The sequence below is a fragment of the Nannospalax galili genome, unplaced genomic scaffold (genome assembly GCF_000622305.1).
Source record: "Nannospalax galili isolate Female #2095 unplaced genomic scaffold, S.galili_v1.0 scaffold1534, whole genome shotgun sequence".
Taxonomy (NCBI): domain Eukaryota; kingdom Metazoa; phylum Chordata; class Mammalia; order Rodentia; family Spalacidae; genus Nannospalax; species Nannospalax galili.
Window position 1 is genome coordinate 605,098 of NW_008333781.1, and position 9,382 is coordinate 614,479.

Below are 9,382 nucleotides of genomic sequence, written 5' to 3' on the forward strand. Positions count from 1 at the left end.
ATATTTATTCTTTGATGATTAAATACATGTATCCAATGTATCTTGATCCTCTTCCACATTTAACACCCCCCTCCACCCTTGTGTCTTATAAAACTTTGTGATTGCTGTTTGACATTCTATGAAAACACTTCTAACAACTTAAACAGCATCTTGAGGGATTAAAACAGAACTCCAATAAATCCAACCAAAGCATCCCTCCTTTTAAACCTCTCAGTTGCTTAAATTTGGCAAAAAAATGTGTCTTTGTGGGCATTGGTTCCTTAGTTGACTGTCATTCTGCTACATGATCAGACCAGTGTGAGGAAAGCATCAATCTAAATTTATGGCCGGGACTAGGTCTGTGACACTGACACTGACTGGGTCTTGGGTGTAGCAAGTCACAGGAACACTGGGTCCTTCTGTTGAGTGTTAAGATTTGCAGAAGCTTCTAAAACTCCTGAACTCCAGCCTTGGTCACACACTGATCCATAAACTCCTTCAAGGACAGCTCCTTGCTATCTATTTTGCCCAAGAGACACTGGTGAATACCTAACCATCTCTTGCACAGGAGAAAGCTGCATCTCCCAGCCTCTTGTATCTCGATTACTTTGGCCTTATTGGCCCTGCTGCTCTGGGAGAGGGCAGTGCACCTGCTGCCTTGAGTCACTCAGATTCTGGTACATTAAGGGCCAGTCCTAGAAGGGCAGCTCTTCTTGGTGATTCTGACCTGCTTCAGCTTCTGTTGTTCATAACTGCAACTATTCTACTGCTGTCCCCAAAATAGTGAATGGTAATGGGCTGTCTTCTTCTTCTGGAGACCAATATTTGGAGCACCTTGGAACTTATGTAGTCTCCTGGTAGCAAAGATTCTCCATCTCTCTTTAGATAATTGTGTAGCTCTTTTATTTTGAAACCAGTTTTCAGTCACATAGAGTGCAGTGAAACTGCTTGGCCAGTTGTTCCCAGGTTGTAAAGTCTGGATAAACATTCTTTTCAAATAACTTCTCAAGTTTCTCCAACTCATCCATCACGAATTTGTCTTGTTTTTCCTTTTCCTCTTCTATTTTTTTTCTTCTTCTTTCTATGCTAGGATTGTTTTCAGATGAAGCCCCTTTGGAAGCCATGTGGAATCTCTAGTTTCTGCTCTGTCTGGTTGCCAAAGGACATTTTTATTCTTTATTCCACTAATGCAATATTTTACATTGGTTATATTTGGATGTTAATCATGTCTTGCATTTCTAGAGCAAATCATACTTGAGCACAGTTGATTATAATCCAATCATGCATATATGTTGCTCTGAAATTCTGACTCTATATTCATAAAGAATATTGGTGTATATATTATTTGTGGTATCTTTGGCTTTGGTAGAAAGGTAAGAATAAGTTGAAACCTATTTTTTTCCTTTATTTTCTGGGTTGGCATTAATTCTACTTTAAGTGTTTCTTCTACCATTTTGGTAATTGGTATTTTTTCAGGAATTTATTGATGTCATCTATTTCATTGACACAAAGTTATTAACAGTATTCCTTAATAGCTTATAGTTTTTCTTTAAATTCAGAAGTGATTTCCTTTCATCCTTCTCTATACAAATAATTTTGTGTTCCTTTTATCTCCATCAGTAAATCTGAAGATTTGATTTAGCATGGGCTGAATTATACCCATACAATATTTATATATTGAAATTTTAACTCCTAATACCTAATAATGTGAATGCTTTCAGCCTTTAAGGAGTTAAGTTTAAATTAAGCTATTAGTGTGTATATAGTCAAATCTGACTGGTGGCCTTATAAAAGTGAATATTTGAACATATAAAGAGATACCAGACACATATATAAATACAGAAGAAAAATCAGGTGAGAACATAGGGACAGGACAGCCATCTGCAAACAAATGAGATTGGCCTCAAGAGAAACAAATATGACCAACACATTTTTTTTCTCCTAAACTCTATAAATGTGGGAAGATAAATTTTTGTTTAAACCACTCACTCTGGGGGCCTGGAGAGATGGCTCAGCAGTTAAGAGCACTGGTTACTCTTCCAGAGGACTGAGGTTTGCAGTTGTTATCCAGTGGTAGATAACAATGGTCCCTAACTCCAGATCCAGGAAATCCAACACTCTCTTCTGATCTCATAATTTACCATCTGAAAGGCTAAAAATCGACACTTAGGTAGCCACATCTGGCAAAAGGCTGCATCACAACATATCAGATTGCATTATAAGGTGAGAGTATGCACAGGTGGGAGATGTCAGTGTCAATTAAACAGCCCACTTTCTTGAATACTAATCTAGTTCTAGGAAAGCTAGAGACACAACCTCCTCCTAAGTTCTAGTACCTTACAAGATTGCCACACTGGGGACCAACCTTTCAGCATAAGAACTCTTAGTATATGGGGCGAAGAACTACATTGAAACAGTAAGATAGTCCTTGCAAATCAATGCATCAAATTTATTTTATATTTTCACATAATCAGCTTTTGATCATTTTGAATGATTTGATTTTCTGCTTTGCAGTTTGTTTTCACTGTAATCTTATTTCTTCTGCTTGCATTGTGCTTACTTTACCTTGGAATTTATAGTTTATTACAACAAATTAGGTTATTCATTTCACATTTTCTTAATATAAGCATTTATATTATTAATTTTTCTGTACATACTGTGTTGTATCTACAAGTTTTGATATGTTCTGTTTCAACTGGCATTCACTTTAAAGTATTTTTTTAGATTTCACTAGTGGTTTATTTTTTGACCCACTGGTATATTTAGAAGTGTGCTATTTAATCCCGAAGCATTTGTGAATGTCCCAACTTTCCATCTATTGTTGGTTTCTAATTTAATTTCATTGTAATCTACAAATTTATTTCCTATGATTTCTTTTTAAGTTTGTTGAGACTTGTTTATAGACTAGCATATGGTCTATCCCAGAGAAGGCTACATGCACACTTTAGGATAATGTGCATTTTACCATTGGTGAATACAAAGGTTTGTAGATGCCTATTAGGTCTGCTTGGTTTATTGTTTTGTTCAAGTCCTCTTTTTCCTTGTTGATTTTCTATTATTTCATCCATATCTGCATACGCATATATGCATATTTGTGAGGTCTAATAAAATGTTTCAACGTGTATGATCAATTCAGTGTCATGATTCTATTTATCATCTTAACCATTTATCAGTTCTTCACGGTGAAAACATTCAAAATCCTATCTTCTACCTATCTTAAAGCACATAATACATTATTATTAACTAGTTATTTTAGTGTGTTACAGAACACCAATACTCAACTACTTTGTCTAATTTTAGCATTATACCCGTACTATTGTTGAGTTGTGTATTTTCCCTTCAAATTCTTTAGCTTTTGCATAACATATTTTAGATTCTATTATTAAGTATTGATGCACCTAATATAGTTACTATATATTCCTGATCAATTGATGTTTTCATCATTATAAAATATTCCTTTATATCTCTAGTAACATTTTTGGTCTTTTGCTTGTGTGTATATGGTGCTGGGATTGAACAAAGGATCTTGCACATGGTAAACATGTATTCTACTACTGAGCTATAACACAAGCCCCATATTTTGTCTTAACATTTATTTTCCCTGGCACTAGCAGAGCTGCTTCAGCTGTCTTATGGTTTCAGTATTCATGGCATAACTTTTCCATCATTTCTCTCTTCTCTATTTGCATCATTTTTCAATTCATGCTAGAGATTGAGCCTAGAGCCTCAAGTAGGCTAGGAAAATGATTTCACTGAGCTGCATACCCAGCCCCTCTATTTGTACTACTGAACTGAAGGTATATCTATTTTAGACAGCATATATATATATATATATCAGCTTTATTATCTATTTTGATACTATCAGCTTCTTCATTGGATTATTTAATTCCTTCACATTTAACATTATTTTTAATAGAGTAGAATTAACAGCTGCCATTTGCTTTCCTACTTGATATTGAAGCTATTCTCTCTTTACTGCTTTGTTTTATATGAAATGGATATTTTTCAATGTGCCATTCTAATTCCTCCATTGAATTTTCAACTCCAAATTTAAAGTGATTTCCTTAATTTGTTGCCCTAGGGAGTACACTATATATTTGAACTTACAGTATAATTCATTGTTATACAAGTAAGATACAAAGCTGCTCTACTATACTTCTACTCAGTTCATCACCATATATGTCTATTTACAATATGAACTGAACAATGCAGTGTTACAATTGTCTCTTTAAATTTTGTGCTACCTGAATAAACAAAAAAGAGACAGCTATTATTTCGAGCTGTTTATGTACAATTTCAAACACTCTTCCTTTCTTCTAATAGGTATGATATACTATGTGATTTCACCTCTTTGCGCTACTATAGCTTTCTTCCCCTTCTACTTTGTACTGAATTGTCAAGGCCATTTATGTGTACCACAAGCCTCATTTCTCAATTATATTGATATTGCTTGTGCAATGGGTGGCTGAGGGAATACTTTTTTTTAAGAATTAAAAAAATGTATTCAAATTATATGTGTGTATATATATTTTAAATGATTTACTGATAATTTCATACATGCATATAAAGTGTTTTGATCAAATCCATGCTCACTCCCCCTCCAACTCCTCCCGTATCTCCCCATCACTTTTTTGTGATAACTTCATGTACTCTTTCTTCTTTTATTATGGGGCTTTTGGCTACTCTAACATTCCCCCTTCTGAAGAGGTAAACCCTGAAATCTTTTAAGGATTAGATAAAAGCTCCCAAATATTTTTTGACATTTTTGGCCTTTGGAATGGAGTATGTTGCTAAGAGGCTCTTATCACATCATCCTCTGAAGAGGTTACCCAAATTGCAGATAGAGAATTTGGAAGCAGACTGCTTTGGCTTCTTCCATGTGGAACAGGGACACAGGGTGAGGCAACTGGAGTACCCCTTCAGAGGGTCTATCTAAAAGACTCCCAAATTGTAAAACTCTTATCTCTAGGGGGAAAAGAAAGCCCTTGATTTGTGAATAAGAGATGTGATGAAGAAGTAAAGGCAAGAGTAATTAACATTACAAGTTCTAGACAGGGAACTAGAAAAAAGTCAGAACAGGGCAATTTTCAAATGTTCATATGAGAATCCATTGGAATTTCTTGACAAGGGCTTCCAAAAGCATCCCTCTGTTGGGTTCTTCCTCATTTTTCTTTTGTCTGCCAAGGCTGGACTAGAGTGATGGGTTCAGGATTTGCTTTAAGGTATTTTGATAGCTATTGGAGTGATTAGAATCAGTGTCGGTTCCGTCTCAAAGGCTTCTAGATACCGGGAGAAAACAAATTTGGCCATCAATTTAGAACAATAGCGGGTTGTCTCCCTTAGCTACAGGTGGGCACTACAGTATGGCAGACCAAGATTTGAAGTCTTACATCTGAGCAGCACTTTCTGATTAGGAACCCAATCATCAATGAAAAATAATTGTCTAAATAACTTTTTATATAGACTTAAGCCTAATGTCTGGGAAGTGTAATCCCTTGAACTCTTAAAGAAATATACTGATGACTTTACTCTTTGGCTATACTTTCCTTTTGGGTGTTTAAGACAACACAGTTGGCCCAAATAAATCAATTTATTTTTATGCTTAAGGTTGTTTGAGGCTCTGTTCCTCAGGGATCACATGGGCTTGGGAGGAGCCCCTGGCTCCTTTCGTTTATCAGTTCCATCTATGCGAAGAGAAGTCAAAGGTCCTGCTCGACCATGTGTGGCTTCACTTGGAAGCATGGATGAGATGTTTCCTCTAAGTTGGACCTCCTCTTTGTAGACAGGACACTGGTTCAAGTCCATCTGGTGGGGTCTCCATGGCCTCCTTGAACAAGCAGACAGGTGACTCACCACAGTTACAGGACATTTTGAGAGATGTTCCATAGTACCTTGGATCTTAGTGGACCTTGGAGGGCAAGGGGCAAAAACTGTCCTTTAAGTCCCTCTGATGAGATTAGTATAGGCCTCAAAATATGGCTGTTAAACATTCAAGAAGGTTAGTTCCACCAGTCTGGTGCTTTTAATTACCATGTGCTATGTAGATAAAGCTTGGGTAAAAAACCAAATATTCTCAGATAAACCTTGACTAGATATATATTTTGTTCCTTAAACCAGTTGACTAAACTATGACTTTAAAAATTTTAAGATTATGTGTGTATTTTTTGTCTCATCCTTTATATATCGTAACAAACCTACACAGACCTTCATCACTTGCTTAGGCTTTCTCTTTTTCTTTTTTTTTTTTTCTATTTTGGAAAATATCTCCATTCCCATATCTTACGGAATACTTTTAAATTACGTTATTTTCATGTTCATGCAGTCACCTGAAGATCTCAAATACCCATTTTTGTTGCTCTTGAGTCAATGAAGTACATTACATATACACATTTCCGTGAGCCACAGGAATAAAAGTGATTTTAACAGTACTCTTTTTGGCTCTGGCTCTCTCTCTTAGATTTCTGGCTATTCTTTCCCTTATTTGTTGCTCCTACTTTCATGAAACTATTAGTTTTCTACTAGTTGCTCAGCCTGAAGAGCTGCATTGTTTTTGACAACACCTTCAGGAATGAGTTCTTCTAATACTCTGCTCCAAACAATGTCGCCTTGGTCAGTAGAACAGCTGGTCTGCTAGTTCTACAATACTATCTAGGCCCTTGAGCAGAAGTTCTGTGCTACTCATTTGGAGTGATGGCATGGGGCTAGTCTGATTCATTTTATGTGATATCTCCATCCTATGAGCAAGAGGTAGAGAGTGAAGACGGTAGCCCCATCTTCTTCATGGACTCATTTTGATATGGAATCTCTCTCCCACAAATGAAGCTTGGCATTGGGAAAGGAGGATTTCAGTCTTCTTGATCATGCCAATCTAAAATAGAGCTCTCACAACATGAAGTTGCATGTAGGGCACAAGGGAGATATTATCAGTCTGTCTTTCTGAGAGTGGTCCTACAGGTGGTAATCATGGGAAAAGGGGGCCCCATCTTCTTGGATACAGCTATCCACATTAAAGATTCCATAATAACTAAGCTGGGTAGGAGAGATGTGATAACACCTAACCAGAGCCCCCATGGTCTTTATTTGAATTTAGTGGATTTTCTTGGATAACTACTCAATATACTATATTCTCTTAGGTCAATTTCTCAAGACATTAAATGATTGCTTCAGTAATTTTTATTAGTGAAGTGGTTGTTTCACATGGAACATGGTAAGTAAGCTTCCGATGGAGTCATTTTGGAAGCCTTGCTTATCAAACACTAATTCTTAAGCTTATTTAAAATATATATTCTATTGATTCTATGGATATTTCATACAATAAATTTTGATCATATTAAGACCTCCTATCTCCACCCCCAACTTACTGTCCCCACAACATCATGTCCTCAATTATTTTTAATTTGGGGGGTTATTTATATTTATTTTAGGCATGTGAGTTTTTTGCCTGCATGTACTTGAGTGCACCCGAGTCATGCAATACCCGTGGAGGCCAGAAGAAGGTATTAGATTCCCTAGAATTGGAGTTACAGATGATTGTCACTTGCCATGTGGGGACTGGGAACTGAATCCAGATCCTCTGCAAGAGCAGCCAGTGCTCTTAACTGCTGAGCCATCTCTCCCACGCCTCTCTATTTTTTTTAAGTCCTATCAAGTCTAATTTGTGTTCTCCAAATGAACTTGGGTATGAGTTCATCCCCTGGAGTATGGTCAACTTACCCTATGTCATATCCTAAACGAAAACTGGTTCTTCATCTCCCAGCAGCTATCAGTTGCCAATAATTACTCAGCAAGTGCTATGGTTTGTGGGCCACTTCTATCCATGCTGGGGTTTTATATGGCTTGGGCTTGCACAGGTCTTGTGCCTCCTGTCATAAGCACCATGAGTTCATACGTGCAACTGTTCTATTGTGTCTGGAAAACATGATTTCCTTGTGTTCATCCACCACCTGTGGATCTTACTATCTTTCCCCACCCATATACTTTTCAGTATTTTATTAAGCTTTTCTGGGTATCTAAAATAAGTCCATTTTTAAATTTTCAAATAGCCTGGATCCACTTACTGATGGTTTGAATTCTGCACTCTAAGCTCTGTTTCTATCAAGCAGAAAATGAGTTGCTCACAAGAAGAAAGAAAACACCTCACAAATTCATTAAATGGATGTTCACCTGAGTAGCCACATTCAAGTTAATTATGTGTCATGCCTACTGTCTCCTTATTTTTCCAACAGATATTTTCTTCTCCTTTTCTAGTCTGTTTTCCTATACCTGAATCTCTAACTACTTGAATTTCATTTTTTCAAACATCAAGTACTTCATTTTAGTCATTTTGATGGATTCCATCTAAAACCTCTCCTAAGTAACTTGCACAGGGATAGATGGTCCTAACTAGTTAAAATGGAAAATGACTGATTGTTATAAAGGGATCAGTTGGAGTACATGAATGCTATCACAAAATTTTTCAATTATAGAGAGGGATCAGACGTTTGAACAGAGACTTTAAAAGGAGAACAACTAATGTTGCCAAGAAGCCAACATATCAAAATGACTCACATTTACCTCACATCTCAGATAAGATTCTGGTGAATAGATAGAGTCTGGTGATCCACTCTGATCAAGGCACTGTCAGTATAACTCTCCTCCTCCCAGGCAAAGACAGTTAATGCCTTCCCTTGCCATCTAAAGGCCAACTAAAATGGGACCCAACCTTTTGCAGTCAGTCTTTACCATTTAAAACTTGTAACTTTCTCTTGTGTCTTTACCACCTTTCACTAGTATGTTTTCTTGTCATCAACCTGTCTGACTAATCTAAGAGGTCTTTGAGGAAAGGGACTGCTGTGTTTTCTGCATATTTATCCTGAGCTCCCAGCACAAGTCCCAGTAGAATATTCATTGCGTGCTTTTTGAATGAATGAAATCCAGCTACCAGAATCTCACAGTCCTTTAAATTCCCAGTTCCTTGATCCTAATCTCTCTCATTCTCTCTCTCTCTCTCTCTCTCTCTCTCTCTCTCTCTCTTATCACACTCCAGGCCTCATGCATATTAGGCATGCATTTTGCCTCTGAGGTACACCTCCATCTTTTCTTCAGAGAAAGATAAAGAAGAGACAGAAGGATAAAAACAAGCACATCTACAAACACACACACACACACACACACACACACACACATACACACACATACACCATGAATACACGCACATGGAGATGTACAGAGTTGGAGAGTATGAGTTCTACTTCATTTAAAGAAAAAAATCATGTAGTACTTAACACAACGTTTAGCATACAGAAGGTTTCAAGCAATAGTTGCCAAATTGAATTGCTAAAACATTTGTATATTAGTATGGAGATTTTACTTTAGATCCATACCTCATACCATACCCTTCAATGAATTCCAGATGGGCCCAAGA

General features: G+C 36.9%; 1 protein-coding gene across 4 annotated transcripts in view; it reads right to left on the reverse strand.

Moving 5' to 3' along the window:
• The window catches only part of Shroom4 (shroom family member 4), a 314,107-nt gene that overhangs the window by 244,635 nt on the left and 60,090 nt on the right, over positions 1-9,382 (reverse strand). The window lies entirely within an intron of this gene.